This window comes from Myiozetetes cayanensis, unplaced genomic scaffold (genome assembly GCF_022539395.1).
Source record: "Myiozetetes cayanensis isolate MyiCay16 unplaced genomic scaffold, myiCay2020 scf17, whole genome shotgun sequence".
NCBI classification, from domain to species: domain Eukaryota; kingdom Metazoa; phylum Chordata; class Aves; order Passeriformes; family Tyrannidae; genus Myiozetetes; species Myiozetetes cayanensis.
The window spans coordinates 17,361,599-17,380,734 of NW_026087378.1; the positions used below are offsets into that span (position 1 = coordinate 17,361,599).

Consider the following 19,136-nt stretch of genomic DNA (forward strand, 5'->3'; position numbering starts at 1 on the left):
GGGACTGTCCCTGTGCTGGCCCTGCTGAGGCCCCTCCAGGGCTGTGTCCAGGGCTGGGCCCTCCTGGAAGAGACACAGGGAGGGGCTGGAGCGTGGGCAGGGAAGGGAACGGAGCTGGGAAGGGGCTGGAGCAGCAGGAGGGGCTGAGGGAGCTGGGGGGGCTCAGCCTGGAGAAAAGGAGGCTCAGGGGGGACCTTCTGGCTCTGTAATCCCTGACAGGAGGGGGGAGCTGGGGGGGGGTCGGGCTCTGCTCCCAGGGAACAGGGACAGGAGGAGAGGGAACGGCCTCCAGCTGTGCCAGGGGAGGGGCAGGTGGGACATCAGGAGGAATTTTCTCATGGAAAGGGAAAGGCCAAGGCATCCAGGGAAGTGGTGGAATCTCCATCCCTGGAGGTGTCCAAGGAAGGACTGGCCATGGTACTCAGTGCTCTGGGCTGGGGAACAACGTGGCCATCAGGCACAGGCTGGACTTGATGATTTGGGAGGTATTTTCCAACCTCAGTGATTCTGTTCTATTTCTAAAACACAGCAGACATGAATGAGGGTCAATCTACTCTGATCCCAAAACAAATCCCCCAGCTCCCACCATAGTTCATGGTTATGGACAAGGTACCCCTTCTCCACATAACCCCTGCAGGCACCTCAAACACAACACATGACCTAAAATGATGGCAGAGGGGCTGGGGAAGAGCCATCCTGGCCACCCATCACAGCCCCACATCCCACCAGACTTCCCCTGGCAAGGAGCCCTCTCCTGTGATTTCCCTCACAGCCATTTAATCCTCTCACTCCCTATATCATCCACTCCTTAACACCCTTTATATTGCAGTTCTTGCTTCCCCCTCCCCTCACTCGCTGTGAATGTGCTGATTGCAGTGCTCTGGTGCTGCAGCCCCATGTCTCCAGCTCACCAGGAGCAAGGTCCTGTTTGCCCCCACAAATTACACTGATGCCACCACCCACAGTGGTGCACAACTCCCACAGCAAGTGCTTCTCTCTAAGGACTGCAATGGCTAAATCCATCCTTCTGCCTGCAAGGGCAGGCTGGAATCCAGGTCTGGATGTGAGCAGCTGCCCAGGGACAGACAGACAGACAGGCCTTCCCCACTGTCTGCACTGCCCCGGGTACGGCCATGCTGACACAGGGCAAACCCACTTCAGTACATCCTGGAAGGAGGAGGAGAGGTCAGGTGCCACAGGCTCCCTCCTTGGCAGGGCTTTCACAGTCAGAGCACAGCACACTGAGTGTCTCCATCCCTGATCCTGGGTCTCTCAAGCTCTGAGAAACAGCCCCAGCACTTCAGCCTTTGCTCCCCCTGGAGCAGCCACTGTGGCCAGACAAAGGTCACTGATGCTGTGAGACACCCACAGCCCCCACTGCTCCCCGGGAGCTGCTGGAGCAGCCAGTGCCGAGCCCCCTCCATGAACTGAGACAGACAGAGGCAGACAGGGTCATAAACAAACAAAACCAGAGACAAACGGAGCTGGCCAGGGAGCAGTTGGAGTTAAACCCACGGCTCATACAGCAAAGCACCACACTGTCAGCAGTGTGCCCTCCCTGCTCCACCCAGGCTTTGCTTCTTGCACCAGAAGGAGCCATCCGGGGCTCTGAGGCGGCAGATCTGGGGTGGGGGTTCCCAACTGCTACTACCAGGCTGACCTCAGGGCAGGGAAAGGGGGGTTTGTTGAAAGTCACCTTTGATTTCTCCTTCCTCACCCATTTGCTGCAGCAGACATCCAGGCAGAGCCGTGGCACAGGCACCCTGCCGAGAAAGGGCATCTGTGACCCGCACAGACAGGGCAGGAAGGAGAAAGAACAAACCCAGGAGCTCCAGGATCCTCCTGCAGAAGCAATTTTCACAGCATGGTCCTCAGACCCACCCTGTGTGCCAGCCCTGCAGCAGCCCCAGCATCCCTGGGAGCAAACCAGCTTCTGTAGTGCCTGGTCCAGGTGGAATCTAACACACCTACCATGATGTGTTTATCCCCAACCTCTCCTTGCCAGGAGGTGCAGCAGAGTCTCCTCCTGCAGAAACATGATGTTATTTTTCACCCCAATATGCTGTGTAAGGACCCAGTGATGGCATCTCTGATGGCCTAGGCTGGCCTCTGATTTGGGCAGTCAGGAGTCAATGAAGGCAAACGGCCCTAAAACGTTCAGCTGCTCCCAGACCACTCCTGCCCCCAAGGCCATTTTCTCCCAGCTGACAACTGCTGCTCTCATTCCCCTCCAGCCACACCTGCAGGCACAAGGACAACCACAGCTGTCCCCACAGGGACAGCACAGGGACACCCCAGGGACAGTGCTGTGGCTCTGTAGCATCTCATCCACCCCAGGGCAAAGGTGGGATGAGTACACAGGTGGGATGGAGGGCAAACAGCTCCCAGACCACCAGTGTGGGCTGAAGACCCATCCAATACACCCCAGCCAGTGGAAAGGTGCTAAGGTGACCTCACCTCAGAAGAGCCACAGATAAGGAACATCCAGCCTACAGAACTGAACAAATCCTGCACCTCCTTTGTTGCAGATGGATGTATCAGACATGTCCAGGGCCTGTGATCCTCTGGGAGCCTGGAGATGCAGCACCCAGAAGGCAGCAAGGAACCACAGCAATGACAAGTGACATCTGTCCCGTGGTCACTGGAGTGCCCTGGGCAGGGCACAGCCAGTGCTGGGATGGCCAAGCACAGCACAAAACCTCCTCCTGCAGAGGCTGAGCAACACAACAGAACTGTGGGGCTGTGGCCAGAGCCCTGGGCATCTCCAGAGCCCACCCAGCCACTGCAGGAGCCACACAGACACAGCCCTCCTGCTGGGACAAGCTCTGCTGCTGATCAGGCAGGAGCAGGAAAAAGAGGATTTTCTAGCAGTGCCAGTTTTGGTCTCTGCCTTTGTCGGGGTCGTGCTTGGTTCTATTTCAAGTTCATCTGGGAGAAGTCACAGCACAGGCTGGGCTTTGCCCAGCACACCATCAGCCACACCACCAGCAGGGTTTTCAGTGCAGTGGGAATGAGGGGTGAAGAAATCCCAGATGCAGTTCCAGACCCCAGGGAGGAGCTGGCAACTCCAACCAATTGGAAAATGCAACTCCTGGTCCAAAAGCCTGACCAAATGTCACATGCAAGTCACTCTGGGTGATGGAGACCAGAGCAAGTGCAGAACAAGCTTGCAGGCAGGTACTTCGTGAGTGTAAGTGCACTGAAGGACAATCTCCTCAGCTGGAGACCTCTTAGTGCCATTCAAGGAAAATGGTAGGTTTGGGATATCCAAGCTCTTTTGTCACATCTCTCTAAAATAAATAATAAGAACCCTTACAGCAAGGGACACAACTGAAATATTGGTATGCCTTTAATGCTTGGCTGGTCACCTGGAGGATTTGATCTAATTAAAATCTCTGAACCATGGAGCTTTTGGCAAGGAACAACTCTGGAGGTTAGGGAGCCTTCCTGGCTGGTAGGTGTGCTGCTCTCGCTTCTCAATGCTCCTGTTGTTCAGCGTCTCGGCTATCAATAGTCTTCAAGCTAACAAAAAAGCCCCTTTGAAGGTTTGGAAAACTCAGCCCAGATCTGTACAAATTACACTGTCAAGCCCAGGGAAAAGCAGCCTGAACAAAATAAACACAGTGAGACAGACTGTGGAGTGCTCTCATGGGAAATTCAACCTGTTAATCTGCTAATGGATATGGGATGGTGGCACCTGCAACAGAATTTGTTGAAACGGAATTCTGAGGCTGAGACAGAGGTGCAATACAGCCTGCAATGATATCCCATGCTGCTGCAGTGATGGCACAGACTTGGATGTGCTCAGAGATTAAGCACTCTCATCCTGGGTGAGGAACAGCCACGAGGCTACAGGGACTCGACACAAGTGCTGTGCTCGGGTTCAAACAGCTTCCCAAGAGACCTTGTGTGCTAAACAGCCCCAGTTTGCCCTGGGAGGATCCCCCCCAGCTATGGGGTCACACCACACTCCCTCCAGATGTGGCCCTCACTGCACATCTGAAGTCCTTGGGGCTTCCAGGCACGCTCCACGCCCTCGTCCACCACAACCATCTCCCTCAGTCTGCGGCTGAAGAGCAGCAAACAAGGCTGAGTCAGGCTCATGGGGCTGGGCAAGAAACTGCCCAGGCACTGGGGCAGGCTGGGCTTAACAGGCACACTGCTGGTGCTCACGCTGGCCAGGGTGTGTGGAGCAGGGGTGAAGAGCTTGGGAAGACCAGCAGTAATCTCTGCTGCCCACAGCTGACCTCACCATCATCCCTGAGCAGCTCCTGGGGAACCTCTGCCCCTTGAGGGGTGGCCTCTGTTCCGTGGTGGAAGCTCCTGAACTCTGTGGGACATGTGCCGTCCCTCCCAGACTGGGAGAGAAGCAGAGGCCACCAGACCTTCTCAACATGGACCCTGGAGACGGATACCCCCTTTCCCAGGGTGCAGCCTGGCTCCTGGGGTGCTGACTTTGCAAACACAAATTTAAAGTGCCATTTCATCAGCCCAGCACTTCCCTCTTGGTGGCTGGGGAAGGTGACCTTCGGTTTTCTGCCAGTTCACATCTCCCTGAGTCGGAGTCAGAACATCCCAAGAGGGGCTGGACATTACTGCAGTCACAGCTGGTTTGCCAGAGCACCAGGAGCCTCAACAGGACACGGAGAGGGAAGCAAAGGTAATGAGATGCAGTGCTGGTGGTCTGGGACCAGCTCTGGGAGCAAAACTGAAATTAAGTTGATGCAGAGCCTGGCTGGGAGCAGGTCCTGCCATGGGTGGGGGGCGAAGGCAGAGATGGATCCAGCACCTTCCCCAAGCTGCCAGGCTGGGACTTTTGTGCCCTTCTTCCTTTTTTCTTCCATTAAAGCTCTTTGTGGAAGCAGCAAGACCTCAGGATGTGGATGACTGGACAGAGGACCCACGAGCAGCACAATGGAGGCTTCCTGGAGGAGAGGGGGTCTCACAGGGTGGGGTCAGAGCCCTCCAAACAGCCTCTGCACCAGTGCCTGGCTTTGGGCTGTTAGGGATCTGCTTGTGGAATGGCTGCCCTTTATCCCTGGATGTTGGTTTGGACATACTATGGAGCAGCACTGGCATGGGGGACACAGCTGTTGCTCCTGAAAATTCAGCATGGGCTTCTCTGCCATTTTCACTGGTAGATTTTCATGACACAAAAGCAGCTCCCATTTTGCTGAAGAAAGGATTTTTAAGAGTACTCTCTGTTAAAAGACACCCTTATCCTACTACTCCTAGGACAACCCCAAGCGCAAAAATTTAGGAGAGAATTTTCAAAGTTTTTCCAGACTGCACATGTGGGGGGTGTGGGAAGACTGAAAAGCAGCAACACAGCCCTGAGGCGACAGCAGCTCTGGAGTTAGGTGGGAACTTACAATACGGCAGCAAAATTAGATTTAAATTAAAAATAAAAAAAAATAAAGCAAGCCAAGTGGTGCAGAGGGACCCGGGGACTCAGAGGCACAGAGCAGGGCAGGCAGGCAAATGCCCTTGTCTCTCCACTGCTCCGGCAAGGACACATACAGAATATTTATTTCATGGCCTGCTTGTTGTAGGAACTGCACAAGACTCCAGGAAAGAAAGGGTCACCTCCTTGCCTGGGCATCCTGCTGAAGCCAGGGCAGGAAGGCCAAGGAGAGGTGTGCCTGGGGAGGGCAGTGGAGGGGTCACCCCTGCCTGGTGGGAGCAGGGGTTGAGCACAGCCCATTCACGTGGGCACGGCTGCTGAGCCATGCCAGCATCTCCTCCCCAGGCACAGGCAGGGAAGGCTGCAGAGCTCCTGCTTTGATGAAAGCCCAGCCTGACGGTGGAAAGGCATGATAATCACCGGGCTAGACAGGGCTTAATGGGTCTCTTCTCTCCTCAGAACCAGCGCTCTGCGATGCCGCGTGGGAAATCAAAGCTGGGGATCAAAGTCTGTAAGTCTGTGAAACAGCCTAAAAAATTTAGTGTAGTCTATTTAGCTTGTGCTATAACCTGAGGATCAGAAACAGGCAGCGAGGCAGCCTGGCTTACCTTGCCCTCCCCCTCTGTTCATCCCCCTCCCCAGTTTTCCATCCAAAGTCCATCCATGAAGAAAACAAGAGTACCAACAGGAGTGCTCAGAGCTGAAATGTGCCTTACCTGGCTCCTGGGGCCTCTCAAAACCTCACACCTCACTCACAATTTGACAGGCAATGGAAAAGGTAATTTTTGTGAGTCCTGGAAGCCAAAAGCAACACAAGCAGGGTCACACTTGGAAAGGCCACCGACTTCTTCATCCTTCTCTGTATTGGGAGGATTTCTGACAGCTCTTGTAAGCATAGTCATGTTAAAATTACCTGACAAGTAATAGATAGAGAGCTAAAACAGATCATTACGATGTCAGTAATTCCAGCCTGAACTAGAACTGTAAGTCTGAGACTCCTAAATAAGGGCAGAAAAGAGGCAGGATGATCAGCAGCTCGTTAATACTTGCACGACTGAATTTCAGACTGCAAGTTTAGAATAAGAAAAAAAGCATTAAAATACTTTCAGTGAGAAGCGACACATGGGGAGAACATGGTTTGCACCTGCACTCCAAGCACTGGCTATGGATGAACTATCCCCCTGGGAAATGACCATGGAGCAGGGAGCCCGGACAGCTTCCTAGGTGTGCACTGGTTAGATACATCCCCTTTCAAACTTCCTATCTTCCTTCTTAAGAGGAGGAAAAGTGGGACAACTCAATGTCAACAACCCTGCAGCCCCCTCACCCTCCAAACAACTCCCCGGCTCTGCCAGCAAATGACAATTAAGCACAGGGTTGGTGAATCCCTCACAAAATACATATTTAACAGAGGCTTTCCACACTGCACAGTCCCATGGTATCAAAAAGGACATCTGCACAAACAATATGAGACATGCAGGGTAGCAATAGAATACCCCCAACCCCACCAAGGCTGCCTGGGAGTATTTGGATTGAGAAGGTGGAGGGATGAGGCACAGCCACCCCTGAGGGCCGAATGCAGCAGAACTGGCCTAGAAATCCTCTTCTCCAAGCTCCAGCTCAGACCTGAGTTTATCACAGACAAAGGCCTTCAGAGCTCCAACTTAAGGAGATTAAAAACCACCCAGAAAAATGGAGCCCTAAGTAGTTACACCGATCAAAACACAGCAGAGAAGAAAGCAGGAGTGAGGGGGGAAAGCCTGACAAAAGGAAAACTGGGTTTCAATGGGCAACACAATACAACAATTTCATATGAAAGATGTGAAGCATAAAAGAGATGTTAGATGTTCAAAAGCCCAGAATATAGGAGAGATATAAAAAAATCCCCAGAAGATGAAAATCTCCACTTCAATGCAGCGCTGCCTTCTCCCTCCCTGCCACGCCAGGCACTCCTCACGGCAGCCCGGGAGCAGCAGCGTCCCCGGAGAGCTGCACGTCTGCCCATGACAGCCTGGATTACAGGGGCACACACACGGGCTCTAATGAGCAATTAGGTTATTGAGTATTTGTTGCTGAGAGGAGAATAGAACTGCACAGAGAATGAGCTGGAGCTGAGTACGTGATCCTGCGATTTTGCTGGGCTGATGTGATCCTCCAGCCGAGGGAGCGTGAATCGTCCAGAGGTGCAGGAGAAGCGTGCAAGGCTGCCTGGGAAAAGCTGGGGAAACCTTGGCTTGGCTCTCCTATCTGTGTCCCAGGCAAGAGACAGTGAAGCTCCTTATGATCCCTGCAATGCCCTCTCTGAAGGCAGCAGGGCTGTAAGACCCCATTGGACAAGCCCCAAGCTCCATGGGGACACAGTGACAGCGGGTTTAACTGGAAAACTCTGCTCTCAGCCACACGATGGAGGTGGGAATTCTCTTGCATGAGCTCCTGGCCCTTTGCAGTCACAATATCGAGCTGGAAGCACAGAGTGTGATGTGGCTAGGGTTGGGATTGGGCACTGGGAGCACTGGAGCCACTGGGAGCCCCGTGGGGAGGAGACCCAGCTCACCTGAGCCCAGGCAGGGCAAGGTTGGTGTTCTGGAAACAGGAAAAAAATCCAGTGAGCTGCAGTGCTGTAACCCAGCGTTAACAGATGGACAACTGGATTTATACAGAGAGCTGTCAGAGTAAGTAATTAAATGAAAATACAGAATAGCAAATCTGCTGCAGCAAGGCACCTTGCAGGGGTTCAGAAAGCCCCCCAGCCAGGACCCCCCATTCCAGGGGTGGGATGCAGGACACCAGGCAGCAGGGCTGGGGCACTTGTGTGAGTCAACAAAATCAAGGAGCTGCCCAAAGCAAGGCTGCTCCAGAGAGCAGCGATGGGAACACAGGGACTGAGTGTACAGCAAAACCCCTCCTCTTCCTCACCTCTCCGTGCAGCAGAGTAGGAGAGTGAATACTGACTCTGGCAGTAAAATCTGAGGTGCCAGAACAAAACCAACCACACCAGATTGTTCTGCTGAGCACACACAAACAACAAACTGACTGGCTCTATTTATATCTGCAAGAAAAAATGGTCCTACAAAAACAGCACACAGCACCAAAACAAGCCTAAGCAGGAATCCCACCACCCCAGCACGAGTGAAGCCCCCAAGGACACTCCCAGAGCCCCTCTCTTCTCCTGGCCCTTGGCTTTGCCAGCTCTGAGCTTCATTTCAGTGCCAGCACCACACCCCCATCTCTGTGAACACTGGGGGGGCTTCTGCACCTGAAGCTCTCAGGGCGAGTGGGGGGGTGCAGCTTCAAGAGCCTCAGACACCAGCTCATCTTCTGTGGGTTTAATCAACAACTCCCAAACCATTATATGATTAAAAGGCAAAGATTTCTTGGGGCAATTGCCATCACCCTGTAAGCAGAGAGCTGGTGCTGAGGGAGCACCATCAAGGCCAGTCCAACTTCTCCATTCTGATGGTGAAGGATGGGCCTTGCAGGCCACTCTGCAGGGTCTGCCACCCTGCTGTGATTTAAGGACTGGGTGACTCGTGTCCCATCTTCAACAGTCATGGGAACGGTGTGAGCTCTCTTCCAGCACAGCATTCTCAGCTGAATGACCGATCCTTCCAGGTAGGTACAGGCAAGTGCTCCATGGTGCATGGAGGACATCCCAGGAAATGCCCTCAGTGCTCAATCACCCAAACTGATGCTTTGTTTCTGAGGGTAACTCAACCTTACAGCTCTATGTGCCACACTCACAAAACACTCTCTAGGAATTCCTGAAAGCCTGGTGTTTTACCGTAGGTCAGATGCTGAAGGCTGGGCTCTGTTTCATCAGAAGCTGCATTAATAAAAACTGATTCTCTTACCATGCAAGCAGAACTCATTTATTTCTGTGCCATTTTACCCACAGCCCTCAAAAATTGTGTTGATTTCTTTTTAAAAAAATCACCACACAGCAAGAAACAAGAACAACATCACAGGATTAATACCACGGCCTTGACCTCGGCCTGTTTTCACCCTGTTTTTCACCACAGAGACTTCAAAGCCCCCCTGATTTACAGACAGGAGACTGAAGCTCTCCCAGGAGCATCGGCAGCCACGTCAGGGTGCGAGTGTGAGTGCTGGTTCCTGCCTCCCTGCTCCTCCTCTTCCTCCCACTGCTTTTCCCTGCACGCCCCCAGCCTCCTGGTTCCAAAGCTGACCTGGCCCAGGATGGTGGCAGGAACAACCAAGGTCCCACCCAGCTCTTTGCTGCGGTTGCAGGACCCCCAGGAAGCCCCTTCTGCGGCAGTCGCTGCCCCTCGCAGGGAGGCAGCTTTGCCTTTGCACAGAAACCTGCCCTGAGCCTGTCCAACTGCTCTGAGCGTAATTCCAGCATGCAAAGCTACTCAGATATTCCAAGAAAACCTATTCACACGCCTTAGGTGAGATGCAAACACTGCAGAAAGCTGTCTGAAAGCCCCAGGAAAAGAAAACCTCGGTGTGAAGCGCCGGGCTCCGAGCGCTCCAGCTCAGCGAGTGCCGATGTGACACATCCCACTAATAATCCTGAGAGATGCTAAAAGTGCCCTGGGGCTGAGCCCTTCGATTGTTCTTCACTTGATTTGTTTGCTTGCTCATTTGAGCTGATTTTTCTTTAAGACAAGTGCTAATAATATCAAAAACCCAAGCAAGCCTTTCCCTGGCGTGTTCCTGGTGGGAATGCCAGCAGAGCGCAGGCACTCTCCAGCTCTTCCCCGAGACACAAAGCGAAGTGTGAGAACAGGCACTTCACTCCTCTCCCTTGCAGCACATCTCGGCGGAGCTCTGTCCTATTTTAACCCTGCCATCTGCTTCGCAGCTCCGCGTTCCTGCCGTTCCCAGGCGAGGCAGAGCAAATCTTCCCGTCATCTCCCCCCCATCTGGCTCGCGGCCGTGCCCCGGAGCACCCCCAGGTGCCGCGTCGGAAGGTGTTGCTCCCGAACACTGATCCTCTCATCGCTTGTGAGCCTCAGCTCACCTCACCCCGCTCCTCAGCAGGCAAGGCAAGCTGCTGGATCACAGGGAGACTCACCCCCCCTGCAGCCTCGCTCTTTAAACTCTGGCTCTTCCCAGTCCCATCGGGTCTAATGGTGCAATTAGAGTCATTTTAGTCTATACAAGTAGATTTGTTTCACTGAGTCATGACTCAAAACCAAGACTTTGCTACATTTACAAAAGCAAATCACCATCTTGCAAATGCCAAGCACAGATTTCAGCTCCAAAAGCGAAGCCTGGGGAAGGCTTCCAGCCAGAGAGAGAATGGAAAAGCTGCATCTGCAAAAGCTGGGAAACCGTTTTTTTGTGTATCTGGTTTTGATAAACAGAGAGGATGGCTTGTGGAACACCAGCTCCTGGAGAAACCTGATGCACTCACTCTGTACCAAGCAACTTAATCATGCATTGATAGAGGGGAGAGCGACAGCAGGAGATGCCACCAGACCAGGGACTGCGACACTGCAACACAACCCACAGACAATTCCAGCCACTGCCTGGGTGAGAAGCCCTCGAGGAAAACTTGAGAGTCACAGAAAGCACCAGCAATTCTTTCTGCTTTCTGATTCATCCCTACTCACCCACCCACACGCCACGGCAGAGGAGGCTGGAACTGCTACATTTAGTATGACATTTAAAAATCAAGGTTGTGCTTCTGATGGTCATTAAAAATCCAACAGCATTTTTCAGGAACAAGTGGGTACTCACATCGGTGTCCCTGCCAAATATCAGCACAGCAGTAATTTTTCTAGCAACTTCATTTATAAGATAAAGGAAAATTGCGCCCACCTATAATTACTGTTATTACTGTTGTGGTTGGTTTTTAAACATTCACTCTATACCTTTATATTTTCCACATACCAAATAAGATGAAAACATTTCCCCAAACCTTTCTTAGTGTCAGATTCATCTCTGTTAACATTAGACAGCTATAATTAAAACATCCATCCCAGAGGAGCTTCCTGGGCTCCCTCAGTAACATGTTCTGACTTGTGATCTCCACATCCCTATTCTTGTTCCTGTATTCCAATGGGACCTGCCCTGGCTAACCCAGAAAGGCAAGTCCACTGCCCAAGGCTTTAGGTTCACTCTAAAGGGGGCTGCTCTTCTGAAAAGCATCTGAGGAATTCAAGGTCATCAACAGGGAGCAGAGAAGGTGATTTGTCTAGTGGGAGATGGGGCTGCCAATGACTCCTGCCTTTGCCTCTTGGAGGAATCCCTCTCCCTGTCTGGAGATGAGTTTGGACAGGTAGCTCACTTAGGACACTGAAGCTGGGTGACACGGATCCCATCTCCAGAGACAGGGTGAAGGAAACACCTCCAAATGCCTGAATCAAGCTGTCAAAGAGCTAAAATGATCAGTCTAGCAAATAAAATACGGGAATAACACAAAGAATTCATATGCAAGTATAAGAAATGAAGCCACGTCAGGTACCACAGCTAAACTGGGTGCTCAGGAAGGGCTGGAGCAGGGAGAGGAGTACTTTCAGAAGGGAACATTTGGCATAAAAGATGCAGTGGAATAAAATAATTATGCAAGAAGAAGGGGATTTCAGCAGTGTGTCCTACATCACTGATGGATGGGGAGAGCAGATACCTGGACAAAGAAGGTCGACAGGCTAATTAAGATTTAATGATCCTAAAGGCAAAGAGAAAAAGCCCTCATCAGCCTCAAAAGCCTCATCACCATCAGGTGGAGGAGGGAGCCCACAGACAGCCTTAGCCTGGCACTGAAATGGTTTGGAAAAAGCCTGGAAGATTTTGAGACAAACACCATCTCTGTAAGGCAGAGCAGGTTCTGTGAGGCAGGAGAGAAGGGCTTCATCAGCAGGGTACAGAAAGCTCTGAGAGCTGAGAGTGGCTGTGGAAGCTGAGATGCCTGGATTCGGGAACAGCTTGAATGTGAAGGGTGAAGGAGGGAGAGGGTTCACTTTATTCAACGCTCTGGAAGTGTGGAACTGTGGAAAGACACACGCTCTGCAAATGTTGGTTGTGCTGATCACTTCCCACTGCTAGACTGTGCTAGGAGAGCATGGCAAGGTGACACAACCAGGAGTTCACACATGTGCTGCGAAGGCGCAGGAGGAGGGAAGACTTGCCAGCAATTGCTGGGATGCAAAACCCCGGTGATCACAGCCTGGTAAACAAACCTGGCCCTGCCCTCCCGTGGCTCTGCTGCCCAGGGGCTCTGCTGAGGGCACAGTGCACACATTGACACTGGTCTGTGGCCCCGGGGGGACAGGGTGCTGTGTCTGCCCTCAGAAGCTGGGGGTGCTTAAGGAAATCACTTCAGAAACCAACGGTCCTAAACTGATGTTTCCTGCCTGGATGGGCATTTGTGACTCCACGTGGGAGCACCCTGTGCTGTGCTAGTGCATCTCTGTGCCAATTCCAACAGCTCCACACACGGAGCTGGACTGATCCCAGGTCATTCACACAGGGGAGGTGGCCATGGCACCCAGCTGAGTACACAAACCTTCCGAGATGAAGGTCTGTGCATCCTCCTCGCTTGGCCAATCCCTGGAGTGTGACACGCTGGGCTCCTTCCCAAGCAGAGCTGCCACTACCTCCCGCTGACAACATCCACCACTGATTTGTGCCAGTGACATCAGCATCCACAAACATCCTGCCTGCTCCTGTCCTTACTCACATGCTTCCCCTTCTGCTGCCCCAGCACGAGGAGCCCAGGCCAGCTCTCACCTTACCCACAGCTGAGGGCACCCGGTGGTACCAGCACAGGAGGGGGAGGTGTTCCCCATGCTGGGCAAATGCAGAGGACAGGTCACAGGTGTTGTGGGTGATGTGACCCTCTGAGCAGCTGTCTGGAAACCATCACCCCATGGAGAAACTCATCACACTGACCTTCCTCCTTCACACTCTCTGCCTGTTGTGCAAAAGCAAGAAAAAAAAAATCTCTGTTGGATCTCAACTGATCGTTTTTAAGTTTAGCAATGGGTATCAGCTATTTCATAGATTCACCTCTGCTCTGGAGACAGGCTGAAAGAGATGGGCTGGAGAAGGGAAGGGTCTGGAGAGACCTTAGAGCCCCTTCCAGGGCCTAAAGGTGCTCCAAGAGAGCTAGAGGACTCTCAACAAGGGCCTGGAGTGCCAGAACAAGGGGGAATGGCTTCAAACTGCCAGAGAGCAGGGTTAGATGGGATATTGGGAAGGAATTCTTCCCTGTGAGGGTGGGGAGGCCCTGGTACAGGTTGTCCAGAGAAGCTGTGGCTGCCCCTGGATACCTGGAAGTGTCCAAGGCCAGGTTGGACAGGGCTTGGAGCAATCTGGGCTGGTGGAAGGTGCAGGAGAGTGGGTGCAATGGTCTTTGAGGTCCCTTCCAACCCTAACCATTCTGGGATTCTCCTCTCCCAGGAGGGCTCACTGGAAAGCAAAAGTTGGAGACAAACCCATTCTCATGCTGGGAAGAAGGACTTGGACTGGCTTTGTGTAAGTCCACCTTGCAGAACTGTTATGTTTAGTTCAAATTCTCTTTCTTTTGTGTGTGTTCTCTGTGAATTTCCCAAATGCAGCAGGAATCTTCTAGCATGCCTGCTATGGGATGAATCTGGGCAGGTTCCCGGTCCTCAACTGCCTCTCCATGTTTATGTCCTTCACGCTGTGCTGTGACAGCATGTCACACAATACCAGGGACAATCTGGGTCCACACATTTATGACCATGGACCTCTGTGTTCCACAGCACAAATTTGGGGACCTACAGCTGACTGTGGACACATCACTCAGTCCTGAAATGTAGGCCACAAAGCTACTTTAGTTCTGCTTTTGCTTGTAAATCAGGAGCTTACATATGTAATTGGCCCAATGGTAAGAGCAAACAACAGCAGTGGTAGCTCAGTGCCAGCAATTATTCATGCCTATAATAAACGGCTGTAAAACTGAAAGCCAGCCTTTAGAAATCTGGCTCCTCACTGCACAAACAACAAAAACTCATTTGCAGGGCTTGGCCAGGGGAGTTTTTCATTTTGGGGGAGAGATTGAGGTGGGTGAGGATTTATTTTTTCTCTTTTCATTCTGACAAACACCACTCATGCCTATGTTTAGGTAATGGATTATTCTGGCTCCATTTCAGCACTGGGGAATAACCCAGTGACAGGCAGGGAGGACAAGTCTGCCCCGTGTATTCCGAGAGCCGGTCTCTGGGAGCAGGCACAGCTGATCCCACCCCTTGGCATGTGGGAAACAGTTGTTTGCAGCCAGCCCTTCCTGCCTGCTCTGTGCTGAGCCAGCAGCGAGCCCCCAGCTGAGCGCCCATCCCTGGAGATGTCACACAACCACCATGCTGCTCCGGGCACACCCCACAGTGCTGCTCTGTGTGAGGGCAGAGATGCTGAGCCGGTGCCTTGCACAGGTCCTGCTAACTATCTTCAGCATCCTGGCTGATAAATCACTCCTCCAGGTCGAGCTGCAAACAGCAACGCTGCCCCTCTTTGCCCTCCTCAACCAACTGTGGCTATAACGCAGCCGCTCTGGGGCTCCCGGGTGAAAGGTGGATGAGATCATTCTTTCTGCTGTGCACATTTCTCACCCACTACTCCAGAGCAACCCCCATAAAACTCATCCAGCACAGTGCTGAAAATCTCTCACCAAGCAGTGAGACAACAGGCAAGAGGCAGGAACTGATGCCCAGTAAGTTCCAACTGGACAGGAGGAAGAACTTCTTTGCTGTGCAGTGACCCAGCCCTGAACAGAGAGCAGAGAGGGAGTGGAGTCTCCTCCCTGGAGATATTTCAGAATCATTTGGCACAATCTTGTGCCATGTGCTCTGGGAGGACCCTGCTGGAGACCCAAATGATCCACCGTGGTGCCTTCCAACATGATCAGTTCTGTGATTCCTTGATGGAAAAGACCCCACTGGCAACACAAGCCTGCCCATGGGTTGGTCTTCACAAGCCCAGCAGACAGCACCCTGCTGAGATTCCATCTATTTTAGTCCCTGAATTCCTCTAACAGTTAGCAGTGTTGAAAGATGTGGACACAGTGAGCAAAGGGAGTGAGGAAAGAGTAGACTGTCAGGGAGCAAACCTGCAGCTCGATGTGCTGAAAGGCACCAGGCAGGTGTGGGTGACCACCAGCATCCCTTCACACAGCAAACTGACATGTCACCCATACCAGTGCCCCAAAAAACAGTGCCTCAAGTCTTCTCCTCAGTCCCCCAGTGAAACACATGGCAACCTATCATCAGATACTACAGAAGCCCTTCCATGCACACCTCCTCGAACACCCTTGGCCAAGGTCTTCAGAGGCAGCTCTGCTGGCCTCACGTTCCTCCAGCATCACATTGGCCCTCAGTATTCACCAGGCAGGAGCAGATTTCTCCCCTTCCAGCAGCAACCTGGAGCACAACAGTAACAGGACCTGTGACATGCTCTGGACCTCTGAGGTGGGAAGGTCTGAGGCACTGACAGACTACCTTGACTACGAATCAACCAGTTTACGTTCTCCTCTGGCATTTCTGGTTGGTTTCCTCCTGCTTTAAGCAGTGGCAGAGCATGAATGGAAGAGCTCTGTAAGGACTGCTCTCCCTCTCTCTGCTATGGAAACCTTCCCTCTTCAGAAATTTCCCCTAACTACCAAGTTTTAGCATCTTCTGAAGGAAACCACATTCATCACAGTTCAGAAGGGACCTTTTGGCCTAATCCCCACTAGAAAAACTGCCAAAATGATCCTCCCATCACACAATTAGCAGTGACAGAGCCTTTGCTATACCAGGCAATGTGGTGCTGCTATGACAACAGGAACGGGAGACTCGTTAAGGCCTCATCGAGAGGGATAACGAGCAATCACAGCTCAGAGAGAAGGCAGGAATCAATGAGAGCCGGTGAGAGCAGCACAGTTTGCTGGACTGGGCCAGGTATTGGGTGAGCCCTGAAAGGTTGGCTCGGATTGTTACAGCAGGCACGGTCGCCGTGAGTACAACTTCTGAGGACAGGCGGATTCCTGGGGAGTAGAGATGAATATTCATGAAGGAACTCAGTTTGGGAGAGGAAATGAATCAAGTGTGACAAATGCCGCCTATTAGGAAAAGAGGGTGGCGTCTATTTTTAGTGGAGTTAAGCAAACATTAAAGCTCACTCTCTAAGAACTCTAAATAATGCCACTCCCTGGCTCTGCCTCCCCATCCCCAGATAAGAATTTAGCAGCACGTTCCCAGCAGCCAAAACCCTCTCGCCTCAGCAGAAGTTTTCCGATTTAGCCCCCGTACGTGTTTTATAAAAATACAAGTTTTAATCTCTAATCTGCATAGGAAGATGTGACGGCTTCCACCAGGATTTATTTCTCCCCCTCTCCTCCGGCATCATAAGGCTTGGAGGAACCTTTTAAGGCGGAAGAAAACGCTGCATTCAAATGTCCTAAAAGAGCACTCACGCGGAGCTGTAATCACTTCAGATGCACAGAATTATCAGGAGGAGAAAATTCATCTCACTTAGAATCAAGCCCCAATTTGAAGCAGAAAGGAAGAGGCTTGGTTTGCCGCCGTGCCAAGCACTCAGACTTTTCACTGAAGTCAAAGAAGCTACAGCTGCTCCGAGCCATTGAAAATCATGCACAGAATCTCTAGTGAAACTTGTTTGCAGAGATGGCAGCAGGGTGATAAGGATGTTGACTATTCTGAATAGGCCCACATTATTTTATATTTTTAGACATACTTAGCCTGCCTATTATTATTATTAAGCAGAGGTGGAGTATTTACTGCCCTCTTCTCAGAAATCTGTACAAATGCCTCTCTTTTGCAGGCTCCTCTTTTCTTCTGGTGAACATTAGAGTTTCCTTCTTTTACTTTTCAGGCTTATAAATAGCCAATTAAATAAGACAACAGCTAGAGAAAAGTGCCTAACAAAAATACCACCATCCTCACAAAGCTATCTGGCAGGCCTTCATCTCATCACCAGCTCCCCAACCAGGACTAAGACCAGAGTTTAGAGAGGTCTTTCCAGGATAGTCCTGACACTGAGCACTTAGAAGGCCCCTGGGCAGGGGGAGAACATGACCCAGGCATGAAGGACCCTCACAGCAAACTCTCCAGGCTCAGTCCAGGTTCTCCTGGTTCCTGCCATGCGCCAAGGGCCAACCCTTCAAGGCAAATGCCCGAAGTCCTTCACCTGCAATACCACATGGCTTCTGTCACCTCTCCTGTAGAGCTTCAAACACGGTCTTAAAGATGGTTCACAAAGAAGAAGCTCTGAGATGAGCCATGTCAGGTATTTATTGCTGATGCCAGTCTCTGGCACCAACCAGGCTGGGTGAAGGTCAAGAGCAGGCTTTCCCAGAGCAGCCAGGCCCTGGGGAAATCCTCTGTGACTTTGGGATCAGAGGTGGTGCCCTCCGCTGAGGTTCCCTCCCTGGCCTTTCCCTCCCACTCAAATGTGCCCGTGACTCCCCCTCAGCTTTCAGGTTATGAGCTCCCCTTCCACGCAGAGAGGAAGATGCCCACCATTAACAACGTGTGACTTGTTACTGGGTCCACTGGGGCAACCTGCATCTCCAGCACAGCACATGTGGCTGGGACCCCCCCAGGACAAGAGCCAGCACAGGGGGCTCTCCATTCACCACCTCCCTGGTGCCTGGCAGTGCCATTCATTAGAGAAGTTGGGCTGGTGTCCTTTAGAGAGCACATCCCCATCCCTCACCACACCGGCCCTCAGCAACTGTTGCCATGGTTATTACATTGGAGTGCTTTTCATCAAGGAGATGCTGCAACTGCTGAATTGTCTATTGCAAGAGTTATTTAGGAATAACTAGCTGGTAAGTAGGAATAACGGGCTCAGACTGCCCACGGAAGGCAGCAATCTCAATTATTTTTGTTTTGATCCTGCCTTTCTTTTGGTCTCTGCCAGGTTCGGGTTTAAAGCGGGGGTTAGAGATAAGCAGGAGAGAAGGAACACTTCCTGAAGGGAAACACACTTGGCTCTGCCAGGAGATTAAAGGTCTCTCCTCACACAAAGCCTCTGCTTTTCAATCACCCGTAAATAGGCTCTAACAGGCACAGCAATCAACCCGTAACATATATCCTCACCTGTCGGCTCCGGGTGGGGAACGAGATGTATTTCCCAGTTCCATCATGTTAATTGTTAATCAAGATATTATGGGCACAGCCCCAGATCCGTTCCTCAGTCAAGGGGAGTAACAGATGTCCCAGGCTGTGCTGCTGCCCTGCAGGCGCCAGCCCACGGCTCTGCCGGGGGTGCCGGCGCTTCGTGGCGAGAGGCGGCCGCGTTCCAGACCCACTTTCTGCATCACAAGGTGTGTGAATAAAGCCGGCTCTGGAGAGCCTGGGCCGTTTTGTTTGGCTCTCATTTAAAGCTCTGAAGAGTGACTGGGTAATGAAGGAGCTGCTGTCCCCCCGCCGGCAGGGTCCCACAGCGCAGCCGTTCGGCTTGTAACGACATAAATGCCTTTTTCTGCTCCGTGCTGTCCCTGGCACAGGTTTTGGGTAGGGAGGTGCATACCTCAGACCCGAAGAGCAGTGCAGCTAGAGGAGAGGCACGTGGAGCCCACTGCAGTCTGCATCCACCGGCACCAGCATCACCTAAATCCAGCCCGTTACAGTGGAGGGGCTGCCCGAGGCACCAGGAGCCTCCCCACAGAGGGATCCAGAAAAGGGGGGACAGACTTCAACTTCATTCACAGGAATGAGTCCAAGGGCAAGAAAAAATTATTCGCTTTTTCTTCCATCTTTTGGGGTGCATTGGGCTCAGCATCACCGGCTGGGCAAGG

General features: G+C 52.1%; 1 protein-coding gene across 2 annotated transcripts in view; it reads right to left on the reverse strand.

Annotated features, from left to right (window-relative positions):
* The window catches only part of SIL1 (SIL1 nucleotide exchange factor), a 97,931-nt gene that overhangs the window by 4,615 nt on the left and 74,180 nt on the right, over positions 1-19,136 (reverse strand). The window lies entirely within an intron of this gene.